The 16,332-nt window shown below is 44.8% G+C and overlaps 1 long non-coding RNA gene across 2 annotated transcripts in view; it reads left to right on the top strand.

Annotated features, from left to right (window-relative positions):
- Window positions 1–10,293, top strand: part of LOC132390583 (uncharacterized) — a 37,496-nt gene extending 27,203 nt beyond the window's left edge. The window contains exons 4-5 of one of the 2 annotated variants that reach the window (XR_009510946.1): window positions 4,456–4,525; window positions 10,200–10,293. This is a non-coding gene — a long non-coding RNA (uncharacterized LOC132390583). Of the gene's footprint in view, window positions 1–4,455; window positions 5,374–10,199 lie in introns of those variants that run through there. The other variant, XR_009510945.1, reaches the window with a different exon arrangement.
- The last annotated feature ends 6,039 nt before the right edge of the window (window positions 10,294–16,332 follow it).

Here is a 16,332-nt window from a genome sequence, read left to right as displayed (position 1 = left end):
TCGAATTTATAAACATATGGAGAGGTATAATATGATTATAAATTAAAAGCATGGCTTTGTCAAAGAAGGTTGTGCCTTACGAGTCTGATTGAATTTTTTGAGGATGTAACTAAATATATTGATGAAGGTAGAGCGGAAAACGTAGTGTATATGGACTTTAGTAATGCAATTCATATGATATCCCATGGAAAGCTTATGGAGAAACTAAGCAGGCATGGGATCCAAGGGACATTGCTTTGAGCATCCAGAACTAGCTTGCCCACAGATGGAAAAGTGTGATTTTAAACGGGTCATATTCTGCATAGAGTTCGGCGACCAGTGGTGTGCCTCAGGGACCTGTTCTGGACGCCCTTCTCATTCTGATTTTTATAAATGGTCTACATGAGGAAGTGGAAGAGGATTTAGTAAATTTGCTGATGTCACAGAGGTTGGGCGTATTGTGGATAGTGCGGAAAGCTGTCAGATTTCACAGCAGAACATTGATATGGTGCAAAACTGGGCTGAGAGTTGGCAGATGGAGTTCAACAAAGATAATGTGAGGTGGTTCATTTTGGTAGGTGAATTATGATGTCAGAATATAGTATTAATAGTAAAATTCTTGGCAGTGTGGAGGAACAGAGTGATCTTGGGGTCCAAGTCCATAAGACACTCAAAGCTGCTGTTCAGGTTGACTGTGGTTGATGAGACATACGGTGCATTGGCCTTCACCAACTGTGGGATTGAGATCAAGAGCCGAGAGGTTAATATTGCAGCTATATAGTACCCCTGTCAGACCCCACTTGGAATACTGTGTCCAGTTCTGGTCGCTGCACAAAAGGAAGAATGTGGAGACTACAGAGAGGGTGCAGATGAGATTTACGAGGATGGTCCCGGTAGTGAGGAGCATGCCCATTGAGAATAGATTGAATGATCTTGTCCTTTTCTTCTCAGAGCAACGAAGGATGTGTGGTGACATAATAGAGGTGTATAAGATGATCAGGGGCTTTGTTTGTGCAGATAGTCAGAGGTCTTATCCCAGGGCTGAAAAGGCTAATGTGTGAGGGCACATTTTGAAGGTGTTTGGAAGTAGATACAGAGGAGATGTCAGGGGTAAGTATTTTAAGCAGTGAGTGATGAGTTTGTGGAATGGTGCAGGAGGATACAATAGGGTATTTGAAGAGACTCCTGGGATGGAACATGGAGTTTAGAAAAAATAGAGGGCTATGTGTAATCCGGGGTAAATTCGAAATTCAAAAAAATGTTCGGTAAACCATTGTGCAGGAAGTTTTCCATGTTCTATGTTCTAAATGCTCTTCATATTACAAGACATTCAATCCTCGGTTTTATATTCTGATTCTCTTGAAATAAAATTTTACACGGCGTTTACCTTCCTGACCACAGAATCAACCAACAAATTAAGTTTTCAAATGCTGCACAGGAATACCAAATGCTTTTGCACTTCAGATTTTTATGTTTTATTTCCATTTAGAAAGCAGTAAAACTTTTATTTCTTCTAACAAAGTTTACAACCATAAACCTCTCAACATTGGATTCATCTGCCACTTATTTGACCATTCCCTTAATGTGTCGAATTCTTCTGTATCTTCCCTATTCTTTCAAATCTACCTGCCGATTCACTTATCTTTGTATCGTCTGCAAACTTTGCAACAAGGCCATCAATTCCATCAGGTCCATCAATCCCATCATTCAAATCATTCTCATATAATAAAAAAAAAATTGGTCACAACACAAAGCCATGAGGAACACCAATAGTCAGGGTAATGAATCAGAAAAGGATCCCATTCTCCCCGCTCTTTTCCTCCTGCTAAGCAGCACTTCTTGAATCCGTGCTGGTATCTTTTCAATAATACCATGGGTTTATAGTTTGTTAAACAGCCTTATGTGTGGCAGCTTGTGAAAAGCCTTCTGAAAATCTATGTCCACAACATCAACGTATCTACATCGACACAACATCAACATATTTGTCTATCTTATTTTTTTCTTTCTTCAAAGAATTCCAACAGATTAGTCAGGCAAGGTTTTCTCAAGGAAACCATGCCTCCGTCAAGCTATTCGTGCCTCCCAGAATCCCTAAACCACATCCTTTACAATCAACTCCAACATCGTCCCTACCACTAATGTCTGATTATCTGGCCCCTTGTTTCCTATCTTCTGCCTTTCACATTTCTCAAAGAGTGGGGCGACTGGGACGTTCCGGAGTTTGGAGAACAATTCCAGTCCCATCATGCTCGGAGTCTCTTTACATCCACTGAGTGGAAAGCTTGGGATATTCCCGACTGATCGAGTTTCTTTTCACGGTTCAAAGACCGATAGGCTTGGGAATTGATCATTACAAATTGTCCTGTGATTACACAGCTTGTACCTTGGTTTACTAGGTGGCGCAGCTTGAGGGGATGGAAGTCCTTGTTCCATCTTGCATCTCAATAAATAAGTAAATAATAGATTTGGGGCATCACATCTGAACTGCGGAGGAATTTGGGGTGGGAGAAAAAAAATGATCAGTGGTCCTGGTCCAGGTGAGTCCAGCAAATAGGATAACCACTGAAAAGTGACTGCTAAGCAGCTAAGAAATAAATATAGGAATCAGAATCAAAAGGTTAATATACTCTGCATTGTTATGTAAAGTGTGTGCGCTTGTTACAGGATCAATTAGATTAGGGAGTTAAAAGTGTGCCTCAAAGACTGGAGGAAGATTGCTGATATTCATGATACTTTGGTCCCACTTTTGGGGAGGAATGGAGATGATTTGATTGGACAGGGTACAGCTGAATCATGCTCGGACTGAGGTCCTGACAAGTCACATAACTACAGCTATAGACAGTCTTTCACTAAATTGCAGGGAAATGGGTTCAACAGATTGGAAATGTTATGGATGATGTTTAAGTGTATCTTGTTTCTCACTTCTTCTGGCAGCAATAGTGTTAACTTTGATGTCTAAATATGTGGATTTGATCCCAGGGACAGTGAGGACATACGACCCCCAACTGACGACACTGAGTCAGGATCTGTTTGTTCATGGTCACCTTCAATTGATTATTCTTGGCAAACTTGTTTATCCAAATAGAAGCTATTTACATAGAGCTTGATAAGGGTAGGCAGTGCATGTATCTACATTGATTTTACTCAGGCGCTGGGCAAAGTCTTTTTGGATGGTAATCCGGAAAATTCAGATGCATGTGGTTGGCAGGGACAGGAGGAGTGGTTGAAAGAAAACATTGGAGCTGGAGGTCTTCGATTAGTGGAGTTTCACAGCGATCTATGATGGGACCTCTGCTGCTTGTAATGTCTCTACATGTCCTGGATGAAGATGTAGATGGATTCGTTAGTAAATTAGCAGATGATACCAGGATTGACGGAGCTGTGGATAGCACAAGGGAGTGGCAATAAATACAACAAAATATAGATCAGTTGCAGATATAGGCTGAGAAATGGCAGATGGAATTTGACCCAGAGAAATGTGAGGAACTGCAACTCTGCAGGGCAAATGCAAAGAGACAGAACACTGTTATGGACAAGGTCTTTTAGAGTGTTGCTGAGCAGAGATCATGGCATCCTCATTCATTGCTAGTTGAATGTAGCTACACAGGTTGATATGTTGCTTCAGAGAAGCTTACAGAATGCTTTCATTTACTTGTCGAGGTACTGAGTTCAAAATTCATGTTCCAACTTGGTAAAGCTCTCGTTGGGCCACGTCAGGATCACTGCATAAAGTTCTGGTGGCCCCACACTTGGAAGGATGTGGAGGCTCTGTAGAGGGTGCAGAGTATGTTTACCAGGATGCTGCCTCAGTTAAAGGGTGTGTACTATCACAAGAGGGGTAATAAAATAGTTGTTGTCACTGCAACTCCAGAGACTGAGAGGTGATCTGATGCAGGAAGATGGAGGGATTTGGACATGGTGTAGGTAGGAGGGATTAGTGGGTTTGGTTTACCAATGACGGACTGGGCCATATTTACTACTACTGACAGGCTTTTCCGTACAATGGCATTGATGCTTCCACATCAGGCCACGAGAAAACCAGTCAATATACTCTCTAACATACATCTGTGGAAATTTGTAAATGTTTCAGCTAACATGTCAAATTTTGTCAAGCTTCCAAGAAAGTATAGCGTTTTTGTTGACATTCAAAATCTACTCAAATTTCTATTGAAATATAGCCGCCGAAATACCTTCTTTACAACAGCATAAATATGTTGGGTCCAGGTTAGGTCCTCGGATATTTTCACACCCAGGAACTTAGCTCCCTCATTTAATTTCTGATCCCTCCATGAGGATTGGCGTGTGTTATTCTCTCAACTATTTTCTGTCACCTGTCCTCATACCTGAACCCTTTTCAGTGCAACAGCACTCCAGAAAGCATGCTGTGGAATTCTTTCATGGGCAACAAAGTCAATAGTCTAAGATAACGGAGCTGCAAGCTGAATTCACTGTTCTTTGTTTCTTGTCAATTCACAGGAAAATATGTGCGAAAGTCTGAGATGCATATTCCCACATAGCTGTCCAGAACACAGCAGGTAACCGTTTGGTAAGTAAAGATCTGTTAAGAGCTCGTAAGAACAATGCATTCCAGTCATCCACAACTCTCTGAGTCAAAAGCCTACCTCTCATGTGCCCCTTGAACCCATGCCTTCTCACTCTAGATGCCTGCCCTTTGGTATTTGACATTTCAACCACGGGAAACAGATACTCCCTGTCTAATCTATCTGTGCCTCTTTTAATCTTATAAACTTTTATCTGATCCCGCCTCAGTCTCTGGTGTTCCAGAGAAAACATTTCAGCTTCCTTTCCAATTGTATCCAGTCTCAATTGTAAGCCAAGCTGATGCTGAGGAAATACACCTCCAGAAATATGATTTTGATTTCTGCAATGAGTATGTGTGTGTATGGCAAATATCCATCAGCGTTTCCTGGTGAATGATTCAGAGCACACGACTAATGATAAGAGGATGTTCATCATGACATTGGAGTTGTTTCCTTCTGTGTAATAAAGTACTTCTATTTGCTGCATCCGACTACCACTTCTGAGCTGTTATAATTTGGGAATGAAAAATGCTAAAAGTCCAAGTGCAACTATTTTATTTATATTTTCTGCCAATTACACTACTGACAGTTAGGGCAGAAATAAATGTCTTCCTTCTCTGGCCGTGGTCAGGGCTTTCTTCACCATGTCAGTAGCTTCCTCTTGGGTTTCAGTGCAGTCCAGTACACATCCCACGTGGAGACTGAGGAGAAGCATTACACTCAGATCTAGAATAATTCTTCATTGCTGTTTCTGGAGCAGTTTGGTCTTACCAGTCAGAGTTGTTATTCCTTGGCTGAACGCCCAGACCCGTGGACCTCTCTTAGCCTGGCCTCTACTTATTGACCTATTTGGTACGGCTGATACTACCGACAGCCAAAGCGGAAGCCCCTGACTCCAGACAACATAGAACTCAGGGTCATTGAGGCACAATGGCCTCCAAACCTAAAGCTTGTGGTCCTCTTTCAGGCCTTTATTTTTTGCTATCCCTTATTTTAAGCATTGGCACAATTTAACATTCATCATAAACCACTTCCTCCTGTATCCAAACCTTTATGAATCAGGTTTTCTATCCGATTCAATGTTAAATGTTTATTTTATAACATTTTTATGGCTCCAAGCTTTCAGTAACAAATGAATATTGCTGACCTTGTATTGTAGATTGGGAATTGCACAGAGGGTTAGGATCACCTAAAGTCTGGATAGTGACAATCTTCAATCTTCTACGACTCTTCAGTCAGTGATAAATGGATGCTTTAGTTGTGTCAAAATAATTCGTCATCGGCTAAGCACTATCTCTGAGCTTAGTCTATTTATTTACTCTTTGAATAATTCACGTCTTCCTGTTGGAATTCTTTGAGGAGAATACAAGTAGGATAGATAAATGGGATGCAGCGGATTTTGTTTATCTGGACGTTAGGAAGGCCTTCGTCAAGTTACCACACAGATGGCTGATTACCAAAGTAAGAGCCCACGTTATTACTAGAATGTTATTAACATTGCTAGGTCATTGGCTGATTGGTAAGAGGCAGCAATTGGGAATAAAATGCTCCTTTTCCGGTTACCTGCCAGTGGCCAGTGGTGTTCCGCAGTGGTCGGTGTTGGGATCACTTCTTTTTTTTGCTGTATATAATGACATATGATAGAATAGATGGCTGTGTTGCCAAGTTTCAGATGTTAGAAAGATTCGTGGAAGGGCATGTAGTGTTGAGGAAACAGGTAGAATAGGAACATACAGATCATAGAATTGCAACAGCACAATACAGGCTCCTTGGTCCACAAAGCTGTGTCAAATATGTCCTACTCTTTAGAACTTTTGCATTATGTCGATGACCTTTTGCTTTATATTTCTAATGTTAAGACTTCATTACCTTTCGTACTTCCTTCATTCTCCTGTTTTTGCCAGTTTTCAGGACATAAAATAAATTTTCATAAGAATGAACATTTTCCTTTGAATAATTTGGTATCAATTAATAGCAACCTTACTTTTAAAATTGTAAGAAATCAATGTAAACACAAGGAAATCTGCAGATGCTGCTAATTCGAGAAACACACACAAGATGAAGGTGGAACGCAGCAGGCCAGGCAGCATGTATAGAAAGAAGCATTGTCGATGTTTCGGGCCGAGTCCATTCGTCAGGACTAACTGAAAGAAAAGATAGAGATTTGAAAATAGGAGGTGGAGGGGGAAATGCAAAAATATAAGAAAAGACCTGAGTGGGTGAGTTGAAGCAAAAAGCTAGAGAGTTGATTGGCAAAAGGGATACAGGGCTGGAGAAGGGAAAGGAACATGGGACGGGAGACCTAGGGAGAAAGAAAGGTGGAGAGGAACACCAGAGTGAGATGGAGAACAGACAGCGTGATGGACAGAGAGAGAACAAAAAGTGGCGGGGGGGAATAACTAAATCAGGGCTAGGGTAAGAAGTCGAGGGGCATTAACGAAAGTTAGAGAAGTCAATGTTCATGCCATCAAGTTGGATGCTGCCCAGACGGTATATAGAAAAAGGAAGGCATCTCCTTCGTCCTGGAATGAAAAGCCTCATCCCAAGAGCAGATGCGGCGGAGACGCAGGAATTGCGAAGAGGGGATGACATTTTTGCAAGAGCCATAGTGGGAATACAAATAGTCCAGGTATCTGTGAGATTCGGTCGGCTTATAGAAGATATGTGTAGATAAGCCGTCTCCAGAGATGGAGACAGGTAGATCAAGAAAGGGGAGGGAGGTGTCGGAAATGGACCAGGTAAATTTGAGAACAGGATGGAAGTTGGAGGGAAAGTTAATGAAATCAACGTGTTCAGCATGCGTGCAGAAAGCAGCACCAATGCAGTCGTCGATGTAGCGAAGGAAAAGAGGGGGGCAGATACTCGTATAGGCTTGGAACATGGACTGCTCCACAAAGCCAACAGAAAGGCTGACGTAGATGGGACCCATGCGGGTGCCCCTGGCTGCACCTTTGGTATGGAGGAAGTGGGAGGAGCCAAAGGACAAATTATTGAAAGTGAGAACGAATTCCTCTCGACGGAGGTGAGTGGTGATAGACGGGAATTGGTTTGGTCTGGAATCCAAAAATAATCGGAGAGCTTTAAGACCTTCTTGGTGGGGGATGGAGGTATATAGGGACTGCACATCTATGGCGAAAATAAAGCAGTGGTGGGCAATAGAACTAAAAATCACCGAAAAAATTCAGAACATGAGAAGTGTCACGAACATAGGTGGGAAGGGATTGAACAAGGTTGGATAAAACAGTGTCAGGATACGCAGAAATGAGTCCGGTCGGGCAGAAGCAAGCTGAGACAATAGGTCTACCTGGACAGGCAGGTTTGTGCATCTTGTGCAGGAGGCTGAGACGGGAAGTACGGGGTGTGGGAACTATGAGATTGGTGGCAGGGGATGGGAGCTCCCCTGAGCTGACAAGGTTGGTGATGGTGTGGGAGACAGTGGCCTGGTGCTCCTTAGTAGGGTCATGATCGAGGTGTAAGTAAGAGGAGGTATCAGTGAGTTGTCGCTGTGCCTCGGCCATGTAGAAGTCAGTACACAAGGCCACGACAGCGCCCCCTTATCAGCGGGTTTGATACTGAGTTTGGGGTTGGAGCGGAGAGCAGAGCTTTCGGAAGAAGTGAGGTTGGAAGTGGAACAAGTGGAAGTCCAGATGGTTGATGTTCCGTCAGCAGCTAGCAATAAAGAGATCCAGAGCAGGCAGAAGACCAGAGCGGGGTGTTGATGAAGAGGAGTTTGGTTGAAGACGGGTCATCGGTGGGGGTGGGAGTCCTTGCCGAAGAATTAGGCTCGTAGACGGAGCCGGCGGAAGAAAAGTTCAGCATCATGGCGTACGTCGAACTCGCTGAGGTGTGGGCGAAGGAGCACAAAGATGAGGTCTTTACTGAGGACAGAGCACTCTGCCTCAGGGAGTTGAATGTCGGAGGGGATGGTAAATTCCCGGCACGGTTGAGAGATAAGATCACAGGGGAGAGGCTGGTGAAGTCGGTGGAGAGGGGAGGATTAGGGTGAGAGGAAGGTGGAGCCTCTGAGGGTCCAGGAGCTGACGATGGGATTGAGGGAGAGGAGAATGCAGAGTGGTGCTTGGGGAAGGTCAGACAGGAGTCACAACCGCTGCACGTGAAGACCCGGCCTGGTGTTCAAGGCTGGAGTCGCAGTTGGGGTCTGCGCAATTGCGTTGAAGGTGTCCATGGTCGTTGGAACTGGCATTGATGATGCTGGAGTCCGGGTTTTGAATATGCCCTGGGTTGCTGTGGCAGCCGAGATCGACGGCGGGGCCATTCCATGGTCTTTGGAACCAGCATTGATGGTGCTGGAGTCCGGATTTTGAATATGCCCTGGGTTGCTGTGGCAGCCGAGATCGACGGGGGGCCATTACATGGTCTTTTGAACCAGTATTGATGGTGCTGGAGTCCGGGTATGAGAGAGTGTGAGATGTTTGAGAGAGCCATGGTTTTCAAGGGACATTGGAAGATTATTTCGAAAAAGAGAAAGATCTATAATAAATATAGGCAGCATGGTGTAAATGACGTGTTTGAGGAATATAAAGAATATAAATAAATTTTCTTAAGGAAGAAAATAGAAACGCTAAAAGAAGATACGAGGTTGCTTTGGCAAGTATGGTGAAAATAAATCCTAAAGGTTTCTACAGTTATATCAATAGCAAAAGGATAGTAAGGGAGAAAATTGGTCCCTTAGAGAATCAGAGTGGACAGCTATATGTGGAGCCAAAAGAGATGGGGTCGATTTTGAACAATTTATTTTCTTCGGTATTCAATAAGGAGAAGTAAATTGTATCGTGTAAGATAAGGGAAACAAGTATGGTAGTTGTGGAAACTATGATGAGTAAAAAAGAGGAAGTACTGGCGCTTTTAACGAATATAAAATGGCAAAAGCCTTTGGGTCCTGACAGGATTTTCCCTTGGACCTTGAGGGAAGTTAGTGTAGATACAGCTAGGGCTGTGACAGAAATAGATCAAATGTCATTAGAGACGGTCATCCCTACTTCGAGACACACCGCTAATTCTGCGACACCTCTGGTGCCTGACTGCATCGGTCTCGACCATTGCTCTGGATTCATCAGCTGCGTGGAGAGCATTCACCCCTGCATGGGCAACAGCTTGCTTTATGTATCGTACTACCCTGACTTGCATATTGACTTTCATCCGCGAAGGTACAATATCCATGGTCGAACCTGACCAGCGGAGGGCCATCAACAGCATGTCTGACTATGGCCCCCTCTCCTGCTGCGATGAGGCCAAGTATATGTTGAATGAGCAACGACTCATATTCCGATTGTGTAGCCTCCAATCTCGACGGCATGAACATTGATTTCTTCAAATTCAAGAAATGAATATCCTGTGCTTCTTCCGCCCACTCCACCTCAGCGTTCCTTCGGATCCCCCCGCCCCATTCTGGTGGCTTTTTTACTCCTTCACTTCCCCTCACGCACCGCCATGACCTCCTCATCAATTCTGTCTGGCTCTCCATCTCTTTTGTGTAATCCCGTGGTCCTGCGTCTCTCCTGTTAGATTCCTTTCTCTTCATCTCTTTGCCTTTTCTGCCTGTCACTCAGCTCTTCACATAATCGTTCCTCCAGAAACCAGACCCCTCCCGCACTCACTTGTCCTTCTACTCCTCCCCCATCACCTAATTCTGGCTTTTGTCTCTTTCTCTTTAATCAGAATGAAGGTTCCCAGCCCGAGCTGTCGACTGGTTGCTGAGTTCCTCCAACATTCTCTGTGTGTTTGCTTCTGTTTGTTTATTGATTAAAATAATCAGACTGGTTCAGTGGAAGAGGAATTTGTGGAATGGTCAGAGACAGTTTCATACAGTAGTTTATTTACCCAGGAACATGCCATTTCAGTTGTAATCTGTGTAAAGAGGTGGTATTACAGAGAGTTCTTGCGGTGAAGGATCCTGAATATGAGCAGTGGCAGATGTTTAAGGAGAAGGTTCGTTAGAGCCGACATTTATCCCGATCAGACAGAGGAATCACAGGGAGCAAACAACAGTCTGTGGTTAAAAGAGTTCAAGGTAAATATTAACTCAGAGAACAAACAAAGAGGCAACGACAGGGTGGACAAAACAGTCGGGATTTTTCCAGTAACTCATGATGAGACAAAAGATAAAAATATCAAGGAAAAACAGATTAGTTAACTCAATAATTTCCATTAGTGTTTTCAGTGGGGACACAGCAAACATCCTACAGATATCTAACGGTGACATTTCAATGCTGTGCCATAATGTGTAGCAATCACCATCAGGGGTGATAAACTAATGGGACTAAAAGCAAAAATATCCAGTTCCCAACGACCTGCACCAGACGGTTTCACAGGAAGGCTGGAGAGAAAGTAGAGACATTGGAATCTGTCAAAAATCACTGTTACAGAAAGGTCCCAGTGGAGCTGAAAACCATTGCTGAAGGGTGGAAGAGAAAGGAAAACAAAGTAGGTAACTGTACTGGAGTCTATAATCTGTGAAGAAATGACAAGTCATTTAGAAAAGTTTAATGTCATTGAACTAAACCAAGAGGGTTTACAGTCAGATTCACACAGCACAGAAACAAGTCTTCAGCTCAAATGGTCCACACTGACCAAAATTCCCATCTGAGCTTCTGGTCTGTAACCGCCTCACAACGATATTATGAACAATGTTATCCTCCGTCCTTGTCCCATTTCCCACCTTCTGACCCATATCCTTCAAAACCTTTCCTTCCCATTAGCCTGTCCGAGTACTGCTTCGATGTACCTCATTCAACCACTCCCCCAGTAGCTCATTCCATTTGCTGTCCAGCCTGTGCTTGGAAATGTTGCCCTTCAGGTTCCTATTAGATCTCCTCTTACACCAATGCCTTCCGGTTCCTGATTCCCCAACACTGGCAGAAAGACTGTTTTATTCGACCCACACTGCAATACACCTCTGCAATACCAGCACTCATTCTCTGACATTCCAGGGAAAATTGTGCAAAACACCTTTCACAATTCAGTCCTTTGAGATCCAGTCACATCCCAGTAAATCTCCTCTGCACTCTTTCCAGCTGATTGGTGTCTGTCATACAGCAGGGCGACCTGAACTAAACACTATTTGCAAAATACGGCGAAACCAACGTGGTGTACATCTGCACCATTTCTTCCCAGCTTCTAGATTCGGTGCCCTGACTGAAGGACAGTGTTCCAAACCCCTCTTCACCACCCTGTCCATCTGGAACCTGGTCTTGGACCCTGTAACCTGGGTTACTGAATATTAAAACAACACACAGAAAATGCCGGTGGAACACAGCAGGCCAGGCAGCATCTATTAGGAGAAGCACTGTCGACGTTTCGGGCCGAGACTCTTCACCCCACACTCAGGTTGGAGGAATAACACCTTATATACCAGCTGGTTAGCCTCCAACCTGATGGCATGAACATTGACTTCTCTAACTTCCGTTAATGCACCTTCTTACCCCATCCCTGACATATTTAGTTTTTTTCCCCTTTTTCCCTTTATTTTTTTCTTTCTCTCTCTGCGCATCACCCTGCCTGTTCTCCATCTCCCTCTAGTGCTCCCCTCCCCTTTTCTTTCTCACTCGGCATCCCGTCCCATGATCCTTTCCCTTCTCGAGCTCTGTAACCCTTTTACCAATCACCTCTCTGGCTCTCAGCTTCACCCCACCCCCTCCGGTCTTCTCCTGACATTTTGCATTCCCCCCCCACTTTCAAATCTCTTACTATCTTTCCGTTCAGTTAGTCCTGACGAAGGGTCTCGGCCCGAAACTTCGACAGCCCTTCTCCCTATAGATGCTGCCTCGCCTGTTGCGTTCCACCAGCATTCTGTGTGATACCAGAGTTTTGAGACTTTATAGGGGAAGTTGGAGAAGTGTGTCTTTGTACTTTCTGGAGCATTTACCACATGTAAGGCAAGTGCACAAGACAAGAGCTCTGTGCTGGGATGGAAGTGTGTTAATATTGTGATTGACACAGGTCTCTAAGAAGAGGGTTGAGCAGTGGGATTATTTTGGGTTCCGGCACGGGGCTGTGGGGAGAGAGTCAGGCAGTGTAGTTTGGACTGACACTGATCTGTGTGGTGGGAGTGGTGAGTCTGAGTACTTAGGCAGAAAACACAGGCCTGTGGGGAGACATTGAAGATGTGGCAGCATTTTGAGGACTGACATGGGGCCTTGGGAGAGACTGACGCTGTGGGAATATTTTGGGGACTGACAAAGGGCTGCAGGGAGAAAGTGGACCATTGTGAAAATTCTGGATACTGACACAGGGCTGTGCTGGGAAAGTGGGATTGTGGGAAATTTTGGGGTGCCGCAGGTCGTTGGCGAGAGTGGGCGTCAGTGATTTTGGGGACTAACACACGGCTGCCTGCTGAAGGTACGCTGATATTGCTTACCCCTTCTTGATAGGAGAGTGGCCTCGAATATCGTGTTCCAAATGAAGGCTGGAGTCTTCGAATGCATTGAATGTGGATGGTACCCTCACTTTGAACATTGCAGTGAGGATAAGCGTTGCTTCATCTGCGAGAAGTCGGCGCTTCTGTGCTCAGATCTTTCTGAAAAGATCCAGGATCTCTGTCAACAGTCAATAGGGTCGACTTAAACAAGTGGCAAAACCGTCTTTATCTCACCGACTCACATTACATCATCAGCTCTGCCCCTCACCCTTGCCTTATTATCTTTCCCTCTATCGCAATCTTACCCACCATCTCGCCCACTCTTCACCTTCGTTCCTCTAAACACTCTCTCTCATCCCTCTCCACTCGCGCCTCTTCCATTTCATCCGCATTTTCTCCCTCCCGCATCTCGCCTCCCTTTCCCCGAACTCTTCCTCTTCTATCCCTGTCTCTCTCTCGATTCTCTATTCCACCTCTACACACTCTCCCAATCCCTCTCTTTCCCTTTTATCGAACTCAACTCGCTCTCCCGCTTCTGTCTTCAGCTACTCTCACCTCAATCATGCGCGTCAATGTTCTCGATACCCCAGTCCTGTGCAATAAGAGTGCATGTATTCGCCTTATCCGTGCCCCTTGTAGTTTTGTACAGCTCTACATGGTCACAAAATAAAGCCTGAAAATTTCCGACTGCACCATAACTCAGCTCCTAAAATCCTGGCAGAAACTTCGGAATTCTCCCTCTGTAATATTTCCAGTTCGTTGAGATTTTTCACAGAGCAAGGCAAGCAGAACTAAACTCCATACTCCATGTGCGGCCCGACCGACTCATTTGCAACTGCAACGTGACCTCCGACTCCCGTACTCAGTGTCCTGACTGATGAAGGGCAGCGTGTCAAATATCCTGTCCACCAGTATCGCATCTTCTCTACCGGATTCACGGTCTGTTTTATTATCTGTGACGTAGACCACCTGAGATTTGTTCTTTTGAAGGATCAGTGGGGCGCTAATATGTAAAAATTACCGACAAATGCAACAAGCTAATAAATGCCGCAAAAAATGTGGAGGTGGTGCTCATACGTTCAAGAAAATGCCAGCGGAAGGGAAGAAGGTGTTTCTGGATCATTGAGATTTCGGCCTCCTGTTTCTCGTCAACCCTCCTTCCCAGACGACGATCCTTGTCACCGTCCGCCACGACTTCCTCTGCAGCCCTCTCCGTTTCCGCCACCGCATTCTTCTTCCACACTTCTTGACTCTAGCAACCCTCCGTTCACTGCGCTGCGTGCCGTCTTCGTCATCTCCTCCTTCTCCAACACCTCTCCACGTCTCCCTGATCTGCTTGATCCCCTGAAGGTCCACCCCGCTTCCATTAACCGTCTTCCTCCTTTACACGTCTCCCTCTCACTGTTTATATAGAAGTATGGCGAGGAAGGGGGAGAGGTGACGTCTAGTGTTACACCAACCAGCTCCCTTCAAACGGATATTGATCTCTCGGTTCTGAGCCTTTGCTCTATTCTGTGTGAACAGGCCGATCGTTTGTATGGACAAAACTTCATCCCGAGTGGGGTGGTGGGCGGATGGGGTGAGGGTAGATGTGCGGAAGAGATGCGTTAGACCACTTTAGACCAGAGCCAGTGCAGACACCCCTTGCGGCCAATCCGCTCAATAACAGGTAGACCAGTTTGGATGCTTCTGGATGGGAGGAGAGGGGTGCAAATTACCAAGCAGGGGAAAGTCTCACCGGTCAGGTCTCTGACAGAGACTATGGCTCTGTGGCTCAGAAAGGAAAGGAGTGAAATTTGGCGAGCTTTATCCTGAGGGTAGTCTTTGTTAGGTGAGCAGAAAAGAGGTACTGAGGACGAGAACGAGATTTCTCAATGGTATGCGGTCGATATACTAACCAGTATATAGGCAGGAAAATGGAGCCGGTTCTGCAAACTTTGAAAGAACATTCAGTTTAAACTGTGACTGAAATGTTAGGATTTGGAACGAAGTCTTGAGATATCTGTATCACTGGGCGCTCCTGCTCGGAAGCTGCGACCTCTGCAAACCGAGCGGTTTATTTCATTTCAATTCAATTCATTTCAAGTTTATTTGCAATTCCATCACATATGACCGCCAGGGCCAAGCTTCAAAACACAATACCAACTGTCACACGATACACCAAGCTCACGTAATATGTATAAAATAGCAAGTTAGCAAGCATATGTAGGGTATCAGTGAGATATATTCACGCTTTATGTACAGGCGCACACACGCACGCGCGCGCACGAGCACATGTATATATAATCAGCTTGAGGTCCTAGGCAGTGTAAAAGCCACCGAAATCTAGAAACTACAACAACTGCTCTTGTGTTCTGCCGAATGAACACTGGGAGACAGCACAGACTCCTGCCTGGAGATCGCGCCACACCGCCCCTCGTTGTGCAGCTCCTTCATTTTCTCCGCCATCTGGCAACTCTCTCAGTTTACACCTGAACCGGAGTGGAACTAATATCCCAGCGGGAAGGTTTGCCATTAAGAAAGGGGTCGATGTGTTGTTTAAGCTAGAGTTGCAGGGGGATGATAACCCGACTGATTTACCAGAAAGTTGAGTCATTGTTGGGACAGATGTTGTTAAGACCTCAGATAAAGTCAGCGAGCAAAATGTTGAACCTGCTGGATCTCATGTTCTGAGCTACGTCCATTTCAAAGCAATAAGTATTATACGAAGAGCAGATGAGCTCAGGGTCGGAGCCAACGATTGAAAGCATGATAGTTTAGCCATTAGTAAGATTTGTTTGCAGGAGGGGCAAGTCTGTTAGCTCAGCCTTCCAGTTTACCGCTGTTTTTGTCGTACTAATGTTTATATAATTTAAGCTATGGTGAGGCTTCACAGGTGGAACTGAGGAATGAGAAGGGTATGAACTCGTTCATGGGGCAACATTATCGACCACCGTACAGTCGGGGGATTTAGAGGAACAAATCTGTGGAGAGTTCGGAGTCTGTTGTAAGAGACATCAGGTTGTGGCATCGGGTGAGTTTAAGATTCTTGGTACTGACTGTGAAAGGACCACTGGGATAGTTTTCTTAATCAGTTAAGGAAGGAACCTTAATCAGCAGATAGTTAGTCCCAATGAGAGAGTGCAATACTTGATCTCATCTTAGCGATTAGGACACGCCAGGCGTCAGAAGTGTGTGTCAGGGAACAATTTGCATCTAGTGTTGGTAATGCCATTAGACACAGGATAAGTATGGAAAAGGATAGATGCAACCTCGAGTTAAGTTTAGTTTTGAGGTTTATAACAATACGGGACGCAAGTAGACCACAGAGCTTGTATCTTTTACCCGTAGGATGGAAATGTCTAATATTAGAAGACCTGCATTGAGGTAAGAGCGGGTAGGTTCAAAGGAGATGAATTTGGCAAGTTTTTGTCGTCACAGAGATTGGCGGGTAAT

This window comes from Hypanus sabinus, unplaced genomic scaffold, assembly GCF_030144855.1.
Source record: "Hypanus sabinus isolate sHypSab1 unplaced genomic scaffold, sHypSab1.hap1 scaffold_967, whole genome shotgun sequence".
Classification (NCBI taxonomy): domain Eukaryota; kingdom Metazoa; phylum Chordata; class Chondrichthyes; order Myliobatiformes; family Dasyatidae; genus Hypanus; species Hypanus sabinus.
Note: the sequence above shows the minus strand (reverse complement) of the source record. Positions and strands in the feature narration are given on the sequence as shown.